Raw genomic sequence first — 19,612 nt, forward strand, 5'->3', positions numbered from 1 at the left:
TACTTATTACTGAGGAGCTGTGCACTTAATATATGTACACAATATGGCTTAAAGAGCTATTCACTTTCCAATAAAAATCTTGCAGAGCTCAGTGACTGAGCGTAAGGCCCCTATTTGTTTCTGAATGATTGCATGAATTGTCACCGTTAGTGTTTAATGTATTTTAAGGTCACAATTTACTAGCGACAAGGTTAAACGGTAAAAAAAAATATGATACACTTTAAAAATTAAAGCATGTGCATAATGAAATAGATTTATGTCCACATGCTTTAAGCTAGTGCTAAAACATTGCTAAAACAAAATGCTTTTTGCATTAAATGCGGAGATGTGTTAATACTTAGGACATATTTACATTATAGATCCTGATGCTCAATTCTGATTTGTTGCCTATATCTAATTTTTTTTTTTTTACCTTCTGTTTACACAATCTTATTAATATTGACCCATATCCAATTTCTGTGTTTACACTTTCTACAAGCATATTGTATTTGCTATTATTTAATGTTAATGTCATGTTAGTCTTCCACACGTACTTTTCACATAACATCATTAAACTAAACTGCAGATAAGTACTAAATTGTAAAAAGTTTTAATGCCTCAGAAAATCCAATCTGCCTGTTTACATGACAGTCGCAATGACATCTGATTTATTTCACATATAAATGAGTTCTGAAACAGGTCTCAAAATATCAGAATGTATGCATTTTTTCCTGTTTACACTGTCATAGAACTGATCTGATCTGTGTCACGTATGAGCAAAAATTTGGAATTGGGTCACATTTAACTGACAGTGTAAATAAGGCCTAAAACTGTAAAAAAAAAAAAAAAAAAAGTATTGTGATCAAAAGCTATGAATGTATGCAACTACTACAGCCATAGGCGGGTTACTCTTTTAAGACAAACTGTACATACTGGTATTGCAGGTCTAGAGGAAAAAAAAACCCTGAATATACAACAGATTGAAGCCACAAAAAATTCTGTAATTTAAAAGAAGCCTTTGCTCTTTTTATATTCAGCTGTTTCCAGTTCGGGAGGGCATTAAATTCATCCCGTGTCATCTCCAAAACACTCTGCAAGACAAATACAATATGTCAACATAATTTTTTTTTTTTTGAAATATTGACAGACCTGTCCAAACATCATCAGTTTGCAGTAGGAGTTTTAAAATGTTGCCTTTTTGTGGTTATACTCTAGTGAAAAATAAATATAATAAAATGTTTTTGACCAATTTATCTCACAAAGAATTTATTATTTATGCACCTTATAATGCCCTTCAATTGATCTTATTATAAATGTGCATAATATATATATATATATATATATATATATATATATATATATATATATATATATATATATATATATATATATAGTTTATACTTGTTAAACATTTACTGCTTATTTTGAAAAATGGAGTGTTACAAGCTGTTAGTACATAGATAAGATCCTGAAGTTGTAAAGTCTAAAGGCCCTTTCACACAGGATGTGGCAAGCAGTGGAATCGCAGCGCAGCTTTTGCTTCCTCTTGTAGTGGAAGCTCGAGTTTGCAGTCTTAGGGCGGACGTTACCATAATTACAAACAACAAATAAAAAAATGTAACATAATTTTTGTTTTATTTTCTATTCATCATTGTTCTGGGAGAGTCTAATAGCGTTTATCAGAGAAACGATTATTGTCCCTAACAAACTCCTACATTCACACTGTTCTTGATTTTTTATTCTATGTTTATCTGTGAAATTTTGATGGATCACACAACTCTAGGAATTTCAGTTAATTTACATCATCATGTTTTCAACCATAGTCGTATACAGTATATCAAATAGTACTTAGTTTTTCAACACTCCGACATGAGCTCAGTAAAATGTTACATGATTTGTTGTTAATAATCATTTCTTAGACTGGCTGAAACCCACGTGGCTGCCACTGCCGCTGGCAAAAAGATAAAATATTTTTATCTTTGGGGTGCCTGCCGCAATACGGAGTGTTTGTGGAAGTTGCAGGATTTTGGGTGCATGAGCACCGCTTGCCTCCGCCTCTGCACATAAAGCAAGCTTGTCCCATGTCTCCATTGAAAAAACTAGACACTCGCGACTGTGCGCCAGGTGCCAAAGGGTTGTTGTTGTTGCTGAAGCTAGGCGCCATGTTCTGGAGACACTTTGTTTCATCGTGAAAGTGAAACTACCTTTTTGTTCTTCCAAAAGAATACACAATAATAAATCTGTGGTTAAGTTCTATATACAACACTGTTTCAAAACAATTCAACCCAAATAGTAGAGCGTGTTCAGCGCATTTTACGGAGGATTATTTTCTGAACCTGGGAGGAGAGTAGACCAGCTAAAGCAAAGGCTTTTTCTATAAAGTGGGGCATTTCCAACTTTGCAGGGACAGTCTGGAGCTTCTGACTCACAGTCTGTAAGTACCTATTCAAACAAGAGTTTTTGAGTAGAACTTGTTATTTGATGTTTCTCCAATCACAAATGCAGACATGGTATTGGTTACTGTACTGCATTTCTCGTCCAGTGTGTTCAGAAACAGCTTTAGACTAAACTATTGATATTTGCAGTAGATTTGGGGATAATTTTGTTGAGCATGTGTGAATGGGTTTTACCTGGAAATCTTTATCTGACAGGTAGCTCTCAAGGTGCAGAGGGTCCACTCCCTCTGGCAGAGGTTTAGAGGTGAGCTCCTCAATGGTGTACTGCTGCCTGCTGAGTTTAGATAGAGCATCTTTAACCAGGATCACTTTATTACGCGTTCCTTCAACCTGTGAAGATATATAAACATACAATTTTGTCATCCAAAGGCTTTCATATTAAATGTCTTTGGGCAGTACTGAAATCGACCAATATATGAGAGTGCTTGTATTAAAATCAGGAAGCTCTATCTGTAGTTTTAACAAAAACAATGAAGTTTTATTTGCCAGTAAAAGTCCACTGGATGATGCGAAAATCATGTTACATCACTTGACAGACATTTACTGACAGAAACATGGGGTATGCACAATTCAGAAATGTAATGATATGATATGGTTTATTTTTAGAACAATTTAAAACAAATAACAGCACCATATCTCTGATTCTTGGTCTCAGTTGATATCCTTTCGGAGCAGCTGAGGCCGTTTTTCATTGTGCTGTGTGAATTGAAATACAAACTGAATGGTGGCTCTAAACACCTGACTGCTGCATGCGCTTATGAAATGCATATTTAAATCTATTTTTGAACAAAAAAAATATCAAGATAAGTAAATGCAATTGAAAAGTAATAACACAAGAATGCAGCCAGCTTTATATATTTACAGTTTCAATAAACTATTGAAACTGAAACTATATAAAGCTGGCTGAAAATATGCAAACCTATCCTTTGTTTCTTTGGTTCTGTCGTATTTTCTCTGACTAGCTACACAAAAAAAAATGGCAGACTATAAAATCGTTGATATTATACATCGATATAAGGAAATAAAAGCAATATTATGAATTTGGTTGCATAGCTTCTCAGTGAACTATGGCTCTGTGTAGTAAAGGCTCCTTCTGAAAACATGTGAAAAATCCTATTTAATACATTTTTACTCACTTCGTAATGTCAGTCCAGTCTTTGAAATAAAACCTTATGTAAGATGATGTGGCTTCTTACACAGAATAATGCCTACAATGTATTTCATAGTATTCTAAACAGTGATAAAGGCATTGCATTATTATTATGAACCTTATTATAAAGAAAATTATAAGAGCAACTCCGATATACCATGTATTGTCATATGCAAGGGTATATTAGTCCTGCTGGATCAATGAAAGCAGTTAAATCTTCTGTTTATCCAGCTACCGCTACAGGGACCAAAGTCCCTTTTAAAGAAAATCTGTTAAATTGGCCATCATTTTTGCAATGCCTACGGGCAGCTCAGACAAGACCTATCTAAATGAATAGAGTAATCCTGAAATCTCAAAAACTGCTTGCTGAACTCACCATTAAATTAATTCAAATCAAAAATAAAATCTGAAGTGAACTGCGCCATGAATGTTGTTTCTCATGCTCAAATAGTGTTTAAAAATCTTTTTATCTTATCTCTAATCTTTTTAAAAAGCTTATCAGGGAAAGGTCTTTATATTTCTAAAGTCTTTGATAGGGACTCCATGACTTTCTTCTGCAGAGCATATTTGGAATTTCAGCGCAAGAGCTCCCTCTGGTGTGAGGATGGAGATTTACTGCTGATCACAGAACTGTGCTTCACTGAACATGGACTTACTGTAGATTCTGCCTCATCGTGAGTGCAATTTTAACAATTTATCATGCAGGTAAAGTCAAGTCAAGTGGCTTTTTATTGTCATTCCAACTACATATAGCTGTGCAGTACATAGTGAAATGAGCCAATGTTTCTCTGGGACCTGGTGCTACATAGTCATAAATATAAAAAAAAAAAAAACCTCACATACTGAGCTAAGACAGTGTCTTAGCCACATTAAGTGCAAAGTGTACAGACTAGTGCAAACAGCAAGGGAGTAAAGTGCAAACCCATTGTGTAAACTAGTGCAAACAGTGCAAGGACAAAACACAAAATAAAAGACAATAAATATGAAGTGCAAAGAATGCATATGGAAGAGAAAGTCTATTCAGGTGTGATTACTGAGGAGTCTGATGGCTTGTGGGAAGAAACAGCGGTTCAGCAGTCTGGTTGTGAGGTCCCGAATGCTCCGGTTCCTCTTTCCAGATGGCAGGAGGGTAAATAATGTGTGTGAGGGATGTGTGGGGTCCTGTACTATATTGTGGGCTTTGCGGATGCAGCGTGTGGTGTAAATGTCTGTGATAGAGGGCAGAGAGACGCCAATGATCTTTTCAGCTGTCCTCACTATCCTCTGGAGGGTCTTGCAATCCGATACGGTGCAATTCCCAAACCAGGCAGTGATGCAGCTACACAGTACGCTGTCAATGGTCCCTAAAGTCTATGAGTAATTCAAGATAACAGCAAAAAAAAACAAAAAAAAAACACGCTGCACCTAGATTTCAGAAGCTGGGGCACTTGTGGCATCTGCTGTTGCTATACAACCATGACATCCAGAAGATTCTGAAGTTTCAGCAAAGGATAAATGAATTTGCACTAAAAAACACTTCCAGTAGCTCAACTACTAAATGTATTTAAAATGGCTATCCTTGTACAGCTATGATCAGCTGTTCCTTCATCTTGGCTGAGCTTTCAATGTTGTTATAGGGAAAGGATGAAGCTAATTGGTTGGTTCTTGTCACATTGCCCACAGTGCGCTTGCTGGATTCAAAAAATGGAAATGTTTTTATCTTGATGCGTAAAAAAAGTAATTCCATTATGCTGTGCAACTACATTTGACAAGAACTTGAGCATGCTAAAGACACATGTGTTACTTCTCTGTACTCTTATTAAGTTATGGGTGAGGTACTGTACCTGCACTTTAATAGCCAGGTCTTTCTCCCAATAAGGGAAGATGTTGGTAAAGGTGAGTGGTTCTGCACCAGCCAGGATCAGGTATGCCTGAGGAGGCCGTCTAGAGTTCTTCTCTAATAAAAAAAAAAAAAAAAAAAAAGAAGGTCTTTATTACACAGGAAAGCAACTAAATATACACTACTAAGTATATAAATATTATACTTCTACTACTTAATGGTAACAGTAAAAAGAAAATTAGGAGTTTATGTGACCCTGGACCACAATACCAGTCATAAGCATCACAGGTATATTTGTAGCAATAGCCAAATTATACAAACTAAAAATTATGTATTCCTTTTTCTCAATATTTCAATTTTTTGCACCATCAAATTACAGATTTTGAAATAGTATCTCTGCCAAATATTGTCCTATATAATAAATAATAAACTATACATCAATGGAAAGCTTTTAGGTATAAATCTCAATTTTTAAAGATACTATCTCCAAACCTTGGCAGTACTGTAGTGTTGTCTCCATGGCACACTTCCTCTCACTGTCCCAGCGGATCTTAGCTGAGCCAGTACATTCTGTATCTTCTGGCTGCTGTCCTTGCCACAGGTACACCTCCATCCTGTTATCCACCAAGAACAAGGCTACAGAGAATAAGAGAGAAAGACAAAGAATATAAAATGTTGACATTTTACAAAGTGTGGCACATATAATACAGTATCACTGTCAATTCAAATGATAAGAATCCATGATTATAATCACATGTAATAACATATACCAGGCTGAGGGGCTGAATACAAGTTCTCCTGAAGGAATGGCATGGCCATTGCAGTTCCTATCATTTGGGCGGGCCCATACTGCTCCTCTGCCTGAAAAGTCCCACCGCAGGCGCTCAGACGGAAAAGACGTGGTGTGAAATTATACTTACCTGGATCTGCAAACAAACAATGACAATTATAACAATTATTTGTAAATAGAGCTGATTCAGATCATTTTATCTGTTTTTTTACTTCCAGCCTTTAAAGACAATGATTAAATACAAAATTAATATGAGCTGTTTAGATTGATGTGGTTTGTAATTGGTAAAATGTGCTGGAAAAGAAGAAAAATGGATCAGAATATCAACTTGCAGTGCATGCATAACTATTTTGCTGTATTAATTACTGTAAAAAAACAAAAAAAAAAAACAAGGTCTAACAACGATGCACTTTATCGACGTATCAATTTTTAAATCGGTGGTTAGTCTAGTATATAAATTAATATACAAATAATAGAAAATGGCCATTTGTAAGGCACAATGTCATTTGCCTACAAAGCCTACTAAGAGCATGCATAAAGCTTGCCACATTACACTACCAGAAGCTATGATTATAAATGTGTCAAGGAAAAATAGTAAGGAGGCTACATTAACATTTTAAAAAATTCACTGATAAACAAGTGCACCATATTAGTGATGCGCCTGTGTGCATGTTTCACAAGATTTACATAATCTGAGAATATTTGTTTTTGATTTGAATTGGTTAATTTAAAAGTAAACATTCCACTCTCTATAAATATATTTCTTATACACAGAGTTTTGTCCCCAAGTTCACAGTCCGAGATGACAAAAAGCACTTCTTGTTTACTTTATTTTTAAAAATTAAATTTTGTTGTTATTGTGAGTGAACACAAATAAACCGAGTCTTTAAAGATTTAATATATGTATTATTCTTATCTGTTTGAGCAAAAATTACTGGTGTACCGTTGCTGTTCAGCTTCAGATAAGTCATATTTGTGCTGGATGAAAAATAGGTGAGTGACTAAGCGACTAATGACATTTTGGTTGACTAACAGTTAGTCGACTATTAAGGAACAGCCCTATTAGAAATAAACATTTTCTTTTGTACCTTGTAGCATGCAATCATATGATTTCCTGTCCTGCTTGCCAAGAGCGTCCCAGAATTCCTTGGGCTCAGTTCCTTCCTCTATCTCATGCACTTTCAAACTGCTGTTACTGTTCAAACCCAGCTCACAAGCGCAACTGCAAAGTGCGTATAGACACAAAATCACCATAATGTTACCACATTTTTTGTTTAGACAGTGTGAATTAATGGATAAATCTGCTCACATTTGAGTGAGGCGCTCCACGGTCCTCTTGCCCACTTTCTGGGCACCTGGATGAGACTTACAGCCATGCCATAAGTAAAGTTGTCCCTTCTGTACCCCAAGCAGAATCAAACTAGCACGAGAGCGCAGGCTGGCACAACAGCACTCTACTTCAACCAGTGAGCCTTCCATCTCTGTCTCTCCACGCACACAGAATAAATGCCAGTCTCCTGCCAAAAAAAAACCAAAAACATATTAAATGTCACATAAACAATTCTTATTGTTTTCTTCATTTATTACTCCGTGTTTTTGGAGCTATCATCCCTGGAGCCCCGGTGGATGACTAGCCCTCCCCTGGAAGAGTTGGAGGAAGCAGGGAGGTTCTTTTCCCTGTGTAACCAGCACTTGCGCCCCCCTGTGGTTGCCAAGCTCTACTGTCATGAGGGCAGATGTGCCACGCCCACTGACACTAGAGTGACGTCCCTGCCAAAAGAAGCATGCTGTGCGTTCCCTGCCTGGACCAGCTGTACTCATTTCACCAGGCTTTTGTCTCTTACCCACTGTGAACAGATGTGATAAAATATTTAGCAGCTTCTATTGAATTATGTCATTTTCACAACTAACACATTTGCTTGAACTGAATGTGATTGTTATCTTCTCCTTGCTGGTCTGTTTTGAACAAAAAAAATCTAAACTATATGCATATATGAAAAAAGAGTAGCAGTGGGCTGGCCAATATATTGCATTTACTTAATGGACCTAGTCTAAAGAACTGGAAGCCTCACCTATAGGTTTACTTCCACATTCAGGAAAAGGTGGATAGCATGTTGTATATTGCCCAGCCCCGTAGTAGTATATATTTATCTCATGTCATGTCACCATCTTAGGCCATGTCACCATTTTCATGACAAAATTTTTTTTAAATACAATACAGAACCAGCAAACGCACAAACAAGTTAGTTTTAAATGTACTGAATTTTTTTTCATTAGTAACATTTAAGGTAAATTGATTAAAAGTGACCTTAAAAGACAAGTAAATTATTAAATTATTATTTCATAAATATTGAGTTTTAAATATATAAATATTGTAGGGGACTGATGAGCTGTGCATACTGATAAGATGTGCATACTGTATTTTTCCACTGTCATCTTACCAAGTGTACAAGTAACATTACAGCTAAATTAAGTCCCATGCCTCACTCACCAACATTAGTGACAGAGTATTTCCAGCGGATGACATAGGTGTCACCCTCGTGCAGTTGACCACGCTTTCTGGTGGTATCTCAAAGTCATCAAACTCGCGTATGTGCCATGCGTCCACAGCTAAGGTGGCCAGCTCAGCCTGCCGTCCATCCTCAGAAAGTACCAATCCATAACCTCTCTGCACATCCACACCTCCAGCACCATCTTCACAGGGCCTGGCACTCCCGCCAGCATCTCTGCAGCATCACATGGCTTCAGTTCGGAGTCACAAGTGGGAAGGGGCTGAAAGACTGGACTCTGGGGGAAAAAGAGAAAATGCGGCCCTGTCAGTGTCTTTTCAAACGGAAAAGAAGTGTCTTTTTTGAGTGCCTCGTTGTATTTTACCTTCACCTCTTCCACCACTGGTTCATCCTTAGAGGGCTTCCTCTCTGCCCAGTCTAAAAACTTCTCTTTGAACAAAGCTGTTTCATTGTGTTCTGACAGCCGACCAAACAGGGCCCAGCTTGGCCTGCCATCACCTTGTCTGCACACAAACATAGATGTATGTATGAAAGAAATGGAGCAGGATTCTTGAGATTAAGTTCTATTAACTAGTGCTGGATGGTATAACAGTTCATACTGAATGCCTGTGTTTATTTTTCTTATGATATGAATTTTTAAAATGCCACAGTATGTCATTTATGCAATGGTCATAACTTATGCAGTTTAAAAGGGGGTCTCTTTTCACTGTTGCACTGTGATTCGATCTGTGATAGATTTGTCAGTAAATGAGAACAAAAAAGCGTTTACACGCACCTGTCACTTACTGAATGTTTAAAATTATGGACACATAAGAATACTTTGTCTGTTAATACTATGCAGTTTTTTTTTTGTTTTTTAGTTACTAAGATGCAGACTACTTGAAACAAAAAGTATGCTTAAATCCAAAACTACCACTCTTTAGCGTAGATGTATGTTGATTTTATCAGACGATGATGTCGCAATTATAAATGAAAGTTGCTCCTGGTTAACATGTATTGTTTGTATCCTGGTTAACATGTGTTGCTATTTAGGCAAAAAAAAAAAAAAAAAATCACAATATTGTGGTTGCACATATCAGATTGTTTGTGAGGTTACATGTGTCCTTGTTTTGATGGCAGCATTCAGAGTTCATCATCTTTGAGAGCCTAATCACATCTCATACAAAATCATAATCTGCAAGATTTTTATTACCAACAGAGAACAGTTATGAGCATGAATGGTCAGTATAGAGGGCACTCACTTAGGGGTGTCTTTATTAGCTGAGGAGGGGTCAAGAGGTTGACCCTGAAAGTGCTGTAGTCGTGACGCTCCACTCCAGATCTGTTTGCCCAACTGTACTGCTACCTTCCTGTCACTCAATGGAACATCTTTTCCTGTCCAAACATACACTTCGCTACCAAAGTCAAACACCAGCGCCTGTAACATATACTCAGAGTTAAATTCAGTATAATGGGAATAAGCACAGTACATCAAGAAACACAATCATACACACAATAAACATCCACAAAAAGAGGCTATAAATGTCACACCTCCTTAGAGTTAAGAAGAGAGACACTGGGGATGGATGCGCAGGCCTCCTCATAAGGAACCAGCTTATCTTCCACCAACCTATAGACACAGTTTGACTCACAACAGCACTCTCATATAGTTCATCTTCCTCCGGCTCCCCTGCACCTAGTAAAAATAAAATAAAACGCAGAAACATGTTTAAAACAAAACGAAATAAACAAAATCAAAACAGACATACACAAAATATCTACACAAAGTACACTGGGGCAGCTTGAAATTAACTTTATTATGAGGATAAACTGAAATTGATTATAGATAGATTATTATCATCTGCTTACACACAATTAATAATCAGTCTGTTTATAGTAAGTAAAATATTGTCATTTCAACACTGTGTGCAGAACCTGTTAGGTTATGTGCCTGTACCTCGTAATCAGTCTTTCCTCCCAGCAGACTCCAGAACTCTTTGGCTGAACGGTTGTCTGTGTTGATTCCCTCCTCCAGCACAGTGACCTGGGGAGCTTTGCAGCCCAGATCTCTCTTCGCCTGCACATACTGAGCCATCTCTGAACCCTGACAAACACACATAAGAAGCAACATAAAATGTGAGCATAATTTGCAATTGAGCTTTCTTTTTTTTTTTTTTTTTTTTTTTTTTTTCAAACAGCATTCTGTTTTTAATGTAGTTATGTTGTTATTGTTAATTAATACAAGTAAAAATCATGTTTGGTAAAATGAAATAAGACCAAATGTAAATATTAGAGAAAAAAAAAAAGACTGCTCACACCACTTTGGAAGTGTTATCTTAACACTGCAAAGACTTCTAGATGCTTAACAACAGACAGTCAATTGTGTGCCTCATATTCACATTGTTAAACAGTCACAGAAACACAATATGTTGCATAAACAGCCACTGTAGCATTTGGACGTGGAAACAGTCAAATGATGACACACAAGATGTCAACTGAATAGACTGTTTCATACTTACCTTTATGGTTAGAAATGTTTATTCAGGAAAAACAGTTCTTCAGAGAAGGCCTACAGTATAATCTGCAAAAGCTAGCCTATTGTGGATGTGCAATGATAGAGTAGCTATATAAACATGTTGTGTGCTGCACGTATCCAATCAATGATACTAACACCACAAATATGAAAAGAACGTTAACCAGAGTTTAGGAATATATCGTGTGAAACATCATCTTAAGAATACCCAGGCCAGGATTAATTGATAAAGCTAGATAAAGTGCCAGCAATGTGAAAAGTAAAGAAAATAGAACAGGATTTTTACCCTGTGGTTTAGAATTACTACAGTACACCAAGTGTAAAAGCCTTGTAATAAATAAAGTACAAAAACTAAAGCTAATTCAAATGTATTAAAGAAAATATATTAAAAAATGACATTTATTAAAACAAATGGAAAAAGCAGTGATTGCAATCAGTAGCACCTTGGCTTTTCGATTACATTGCCAAATTCTCCACTCCAGAAAAAGCAGTGTTTGGGAGTGATGAGCAGATAGCAGTCACCACTGTTCAGTGAGCGGGCTGTGGGTTCAACCAGACGCACCTGGACATGCCTGCGCCCTGTGTGAATTAGTAAACGTGTTAAAAGCTGATCTTGCACATTTAAGATATAAAAACAAAATTTAGCATGAGCCTTGACCACTTTACCTTTAATGTGGATGAGCATGAGCTTGTGGAAAGGCACAGCGCTGTTGTTGGTCACCACCTCTGTAGACTTTACGCTCCGCAGATTGACTTTCTTAAAGTTTTCTTTGCTGGCCAGACCTGCCAAAGCGGTGTCTGCCAAATTTGAGTGTTTGGCCACTGAATTCACACAGATAAGAGACATAAATTTCATATTTCAAATTTCATATTTTCAATACAAGAAAATAAGAATACAAGAATGTGTAGCAAATTAGTTGCATTAATAAAACATGCTTTCAAAATGTTCTTGTTTAAATTTTGAAACGCAGAACTTAGTGCTTAATTATGTGTTAAAGGTCACATATTGTACACCTTTTGGAGTTTTATTTAGAGGTGTTGATCTCCTTAAGAATATATATTTGTGGCCTGTCTAATTAATATTCATGAGTCTCTCTTCTGATTTTCCGAGTGACATGACGAGGCCTATCAAATGTAACCATGTCACAATTATGTCACAGCGTTAGCAGAAGTCAGAACAAAAGGAAGACTGAGGCGGTCCATTCAAAACAGCACAGATTACGCTACATAAGAAGCCTGAAATATCATCTTGTTGTGAAGTTGGATGCCAGAATCGATGTAATACAGCTTCAAATTAGAAATATGAGGTCATATACAATGCCACTGTGAGACAAAAAAACACTAACAGCTTAGAAGCGACAAAACAAGCATACTGGATAGAAACAGTCGTCAAAAAATGCTTGAGTTTGCTCACTTCTTATCAAAAAAGGTTTGATAAAGTATTGTCTTTTTTTGTTATGGGTGTGTCTAACGCTTTATTGCATCTCACTTTGTAACAACAAACCGAACGATTTATATTTAATCATATGTAATTGTATATGGATTGTCGTGATTAATTGTAGCTGGAATAATAACATAACTGTAAAAATAGTTGCCTGCTGAAACTAAAATGTGCATATCATCATAATTAGACACGGTGAGGTTCTCTTTACTGTACGTCAGACGTGATTCACCTCATAGCAACAATCCTGTCATACCATCCATCCTTGGAGGGAGATTGTAACATTTCAGGTTGGGCAAATGAGGCTGCTGAGTAGATCAGTGACTTCTTTAACGGCTCATGAAAAATCAGCTACTTTATGCAGGCTGTGTGCAGTTTACTGTGGATTGACGATTTTGAAACTTACATGGTAGTTAAATAGCCCCTAGACACTTCTCATGAAAAAAAATTAAGACAATATGGGATCTTCAAATATCATAAGTGGGGAAAAAACTAAACAAAAATAACCATCATAAATTGGTAAGTAACTTTGTACCACGTGTCAACTAATTCGCATTAATGTGCAACTGCATGTCTACTAACGGAGTAGACTGTTAGGGTAGGTATATGGTTAGGAAAATAAGCTGACATATACTTGCACAGTTTCTCATTGACAGTATGTTGTGGACACATTAAAATAAAGTATTAGAATTTATTATATAATATATAATACTCATAATACTGAGTGCTAGCTGACAGGTAGTTGCAAACTGTTACTTACTGTTAGTAGAATGCCTAAAGTGGACTATCGCAAACAAAGTGGTACTCAAACTTACTTCGCTCCATTTGTATCCTTTTTGGTCTCCACGGAGGCCACATTCAGTCTCTGCTCAGTATAAGCCTGTCTGAGGTCATCTCGTGCGCTGCCAGGGCACGGAGAGGGTTTCTCGAGCTCTTGGTTCTCCTACAAGGCCGCACTGAGCGCTTGTGTTCCTCAACTGTTGATGTTAGTCTGCAATTAATTAACAACCCATTCATGAAATGTGCAAGCAAGAAATAAGAATCATATACTTTACATTATAACAAAGACACCTACAAGGGCAGAGAGAGGAAATAAAATTCCTTAAACTTTGACATATAAGTCTTACATATAATAAGACATATAACAAGTTCCACAGTTTAACACATCATTCTCATTATAAAACAATTATTCCATCAAGCTTCAAAAATGTCCAATTTGCATACTGGATGTGGGATTTCTATCATTGCATGGCTAAATATATTTGCATATGACTTGAGCAAGACACTGACCAATAGTTAGGCAACATCGCACCATAGGCATGGCCCACTTAGTCAACTGAAGGCTGATATCTGTCTATCCCAAAAGAAAAAAAAGCAAACAGAACCCATAACAATCACTGACACTTTCTACACTAGATACAGTATGTAGTATACAAATACGTTTTGTTTCGGACATTCTACACATGCTTCAGTGTGCTGACAACAGGAGAAATGGAGGAGTAAAGAATGTTTGCTTTGACACATCCAGTTTAAACAGCTTGTTTGTGTCTCAGTTTAAATGTCAGAAGGATTCCAGAGACAGAAACAAGTAAATGGTTTATTTTTAAAGGGTTGGTTTACCCAAAATGAAAATTAATCCATGTTTTACTCACCTCAACACATCTTAAGTGTATATGCCTTTCTTCTTCAGATAAATCCAATTGGAGTAATATTAAAAATTGTCCTGGCTTTTCTAAGCTTTATAAATGGCATGGGTGGCAGTTTTTTGTTTAATAGTCCAAAAGTTGTGAAATAAAGTGCATTCATCTATATTAAAATGTGCATAACATGGCTCTAGGGTGTGAAGTTCTCCTGTAGTGAATTGTGGTTTTGCAAAAAATCCATATTCAAAACATTATTACTCTCTCCCATCTTGTTTCCCACATTTATCACTAATCCCCAAGTTTTAACATCAATGTATGCACTTTATTTGACTCAGTGGCGTAACTTAGCCTTAAACTAGTTTGCATTGCTTTGCTCTGTAAATATAAGTGCCATTTGATGCTAGATGTGATGTATAAGATGCAAAACACAAATTATCTGCATTTTTACAACAAAAGCACAAGAAGCACACTTTGTTATTGGTTGCAGCCCTGCTAAGTTATTGTTCAGTTGGCAACTCTGTACTAAGTTGCCAGAGGTAAACTGTATGGTTTCAACTGCAGGAGATGCTGCAGTGAGACTTTGAGATTTTGTTTAAAAGGAAAGGGCAGACAAGTGGCTGATAAAATATGAGCAGCAGTTTAAAGCATGATATAAGCAGGTGATTGTGCTCTGGTCAAGCAACCGAAATAGAACAAGATGACCACAGCATTTGAGCCAAGCTGTACTTTGTTGCAGAGAGAAAAGGAATCATGTTTCTTGATCAAGAGATGGGTTTCACCACAATTTCAGAGTGCTGACAAGAATGATGCTTGGATGGGACCAGACCATGTGTCTAGAGAACCGTCTAGATATTGCTTATAGAGAACAATCTGTACATAGGCTTTGAAAGATCAAGAAGGAAGCTCTTGCACTGAAAGATTATGTTAGATAGGCAGTTGCCATTAAAGGGCAGAATATTCACTGACACTGCCTGCCTTGCAGGGTAGCTCTACCTTGCCATCAAGACAATTGACTGTGCTTGTGTTATTGGACTTTTTGAAGAAGTTCTTTCAAGACATTTTAAGATTGAGAAACAGAAAAGAAATAGAAAAGGGAAAACTGAATCTTTGTTTTGAAGAGTTGTTAATGTTTCTAATTTCTACATTGTTTTAAAGGTGTTATAAGTCTAATATCTGTTGGGCAAAAATGTTTAGTAAGTGATGTTAATTCTAAGTCAAAATAATTATTTAAATGATAGTATGCTGTATTGGAGCATAATATGCATACTTGTATATTGATTGTTTTGATGAAGAAGCGTACCAGTAGGGGAACTAGAGAAAGGAAGAGCAATGTGTTTTTATCAAGAGTAAAAAGAAAAGAAAAAAGAAGTATGTTCACCTAGTGGGCATCTGCAAATGTGTCTCTAACATCACTATTCATTATCTACACACTATTTAGCACCCAAACTCTGCTATAATCTACCTAATATTGTTTGGGAGGGAGACACACTGTCAGTTTTGTCTATATTTAAAGAATCATCTCTTTAACCAGGCTGACACATAACACATTAACATGTTTTTCTTATTTAAAGTATTGAAGTATTGTGAGGCTGCATTATTTAGGTCAACCCGAACTTGGAACACTTCTTATAACACCTGATATACTCGCCACATATTAAAAAATGGCATCTACACTAATTTTTGTCTCTTTTTATTCCAAGGTCACTACTGATCACTGCAATCACCAGATTCCAATCTGTATCCAGTCCAGATGGTGGATTAGCACTTAGTGATGACTTCTACAGAATGTCAGCGGAGACCTGACAACTACATGGACCCCAGAGACAGATGCTCAGTGAGTTCCTAGACAGCCATCACGAAAGAGAATGGGAACCAGATGAGTCTTCGTCTGGCCAAAGGAGAACTGGCCCCTGACCGAGCCTGCTTTCTCCCAAGATTTTCTCTTCATTCTGTCACTGATGGAGATTTGGATTTTGCTGCAGTTGTCTGTTTTTTTTTGGTTTTTTTTGCAACATTAACACTGTTTTTCTATTTAATACTGTAAAGCTGCTTTGATACAATTCATATTGTTAAAAGTGCTATATAAATTAAGTGTAGTGAGAAGAGAGAAACCCCCCAATATAACACAGACCTACAATACATTCATTATACAGGCAAATAATATTAAAATGTGAGTAGAAAAATAAAAATAAACTATCAACAATGAGATATATCTAATAATAATGAATGAACTAAAAAAATCATATCATTAGAGACTACTAAAAACCATCATGAAGAAACAGTATATTTTTAGAAATTACTATTTGAAATTAATAAGCAGAGATACCAGTCTATTCAAAAAAACTATTTATCATTAACAATATTTATGTAATATTAAAACCCAACATGACGCTCCAACACAGAAAATGCTCTCTTATATGCTGTGTGTTGTTACTTATTAAATATTGTTGCGGATTCATATACAGAGGTTAACTGACAGCCTGGAATCTTTTAAACATATATATGTTGGTGAAATTGTTGGAATTAAAATGACAAGTCATCTCCAAAAAATGATAATTTCAGACTATCAATCAGATAAGGATTGACCTTTTTCAGCAAATTTCTAGGAATATGTATAATCCATGAACCATCCATACCCTCTAATAAAGTATTAAGACCATTATCGTATTTTAGGTGTGTCAGACTTGATGATGCTGAAGTCTTCTTCCTCAACCAGCAGGACACTGGAACTCAGAGCAGTGGGTGATAAGCAACTGTAGAACCGCCCAAATGTCTCCTCATCATCCAGTGTCATCACCTCCTTCTCTTTTCCTCCATCACCTCGATGGTGGAATTTTTGTGCCCACAACTCCTATATGTTAAATGAAATAAGTTAAACAAATCCCTGCATATAGCTATATTTTGTAATTAGCTGGAAGCTGTTAACAGAGTAAATCAATTAATAACCTTTATTGTGAAGTCTGTCCAAAAAGGACTCCAGTTTGTCCAGTCTTTTATCTCCTTCAGCATCAGGATGTGTGGAGATTTCTGTCAGAAGGACATTTTCATACATGAGAGACACATTGTAGAGACAATAGCCTTGGGATGTGAGTATTCAAACAGGGCCACAGATGATGTCAAAACTAATACCTTCTAATGGTTTAACTGGTGTGCTGTTGCTGGTTTTTCTTGCTGAGGATGATGGGAACATCCTCTGTGTTAGGTGACATTAAACCTGATGGGAAAAGGATGTGTCAACATGAAAGCATTCCCACAGCCTGATATTCTATTTGCATGTATCAAAGTTTTTAGCCTGGTTTTTGCATTGAAAAGTTCCAGCTTTGGGCACAAAGTATGGTCTTTGGCTGGAAACCAGTTAAATAATTCTCCCCACCTCTCTTAGCCATTCGGCCCGCCACAGAGAACTGGGAAGAGTCATTAGAAGCTCCTTTGCCTTTAGTTTCCATTGTTCCTCCTTCTCATGCAAGATCTTCATATGTTCAGCCAAAGACATTTTTGATTCTATGTCTGCAGATGATTTCTAAAGACAGAAAAAACAACAACATGAATCTGTTAAATTGCACTCTGAAATCCCAGTTGTGCCTAAGAACTCAAACAAGCTCAGATTGCTTGATTCATAAGTCTTGCAAGACAATCCGCCTCCTTAAGTTCATCTGACAAACACACTGGAGATGCATTGGAAAAATCCCTGAATTGTCCTGAATATGAACCCAGCCAGTTGTAAAAAAGGCTGTTAGCACCAAAACATTGCTTAAAATCAACCAGCTGAACTCTTATCTGACAAATAAATGTGGTAAAATTAAGTAATATAACACGCTTATAAAATTCAAAACCAAAAGCTCAAACTTTTGATAGAGGCTTCAGAGGCTGCCAAATAAATACATTTCAATGGATGTACAATTTAAAATCTGTTCTTCTTACTGTGTTGGCTAAACCTGTGGTCAACCTGCAAATGAAACCTTTCTCTGCCTTGCTTATGGAGACCACGCCAGTTTACATTTTAAATGCTAGCTATAACAAATATCTTTTCAAGGAATTTACAGATCCATTAAAAAGAAAAATAGCCATTGGTTTATTCAATGTAGCTGACATGATCTGAGGGGAATTTTAATTAGAGGGACCAGTGCCTGCATGTGGAAAAATTCAGAGAGGTTTAAAATGTAGGGTTAAAACAACTTTAGTATAATATGAAGTTGCTCATCAACTCAAATATATTTAACTTAAATTATATTTAATTGTTTTCAAATGTCATATTTTCCTATTAAGAGGAAAGGGGATTTCATTTGTACTGAGTTTTGAGTTTTCCACTGATAACATATTACTCTAGCCACATAGTCAGAAGTAATATGAAATTTCTAAAACTAGATATTTAAATTCTTGCTATTTTTATATTTTAACAGTAGAGTAGAGACAGGAACATTGCAAGGCAGATGAGAACTTATGTCAATCACAAAAGAACCAAGGCTCAATATGTCAGGGAATTTAAAGCATAAAACAACAATACAATTTACTCCAAATAAGATCCTTCAGAAAAATTGTTCTACAAATTGTCAGAATGATATCTATCATTACCCAACAGCCACTGTCATGAATCAGACATGTAATAAATGGGCACAATATGGAGTGTAATAATAACAACAGATGAACTGATACTGGAGTCTGTCAGTCAGACTGAGACTGAGAATAGGCCCTCAGGACTAAATGGGATGTGAACAGATTGACTAAACTGAAGGCTTTAAGTCCCACACTACTTACTGCCTCCCCACATCTGGAACATATGGTCATCACAGGTGTCCCTTTCTATGCCTGAGTGTGGAAATAAAGCCCTTGTAAATTCCAGAATTTAATTTTCAAAGCCCTGTGGATAAATAATATCTGATGTGTCCCCAGTCCTTTAACAGGAATTTGAACATGCACACGTGTACACACTTGTGCACATACATATGTGCCAAAAGCTGTAAAGCTTTTAAGCAAATAATTTAAAGGGAATTACTAGTGTTGTAGGGAGGAGGAGAATATTTTCCTAAAGCCTCACAGGAAGGCAACATTTTTCCATGAAACTCAGGAACTCAATGTTATATATAAAGAGATCTACTGACAGTTTCTGAGAGCTCCAAATTAGACTGGATCAATAATTATTTTAGCAAAATGAAGTTTTGGCATGAATTTCATTGAAAGCAGAAACAAAGACACTGAGTAGCTTGTCAGCACACCACATATTTTTTCTGTTTAAAACATCTAAAAATCCCTGAAACTGTAACACCAAGCCAGCAGAGGAACACTAGCCGGGGCGCACTGACTCAGCTCCACTT

General features: G+C 36.5%; 1 pseudogene; it reads right to left on the minus strand.

The window, feature by feature from the left end:
• Nucleotides 1-561: 561 nt before the first annotated feature.
• The window catches only part of LOC122332133, a 22,649-nt pseudogene continuing 3,598 nt past the window's right edge, over nucleotides 562-19,612 (minus strand).

The sequence above is a fragment of the Puntigrus tetrazona genome, unplaced genomic scaffold, assembly GCF_018831695.1.
Source record: "Puntigrus tetrazona isolate hp1 unplaced genomic scaffold, ASM1883169v1 S000000004, whole genome shotgun sequence".
Classification (NCBI taxonomy): Eukaryota; Metazoa; Chordata; class Actinopteri; order Cypriniformes; family Cyprinidae; genus Puntigrus; species Puntigrus tetrazona.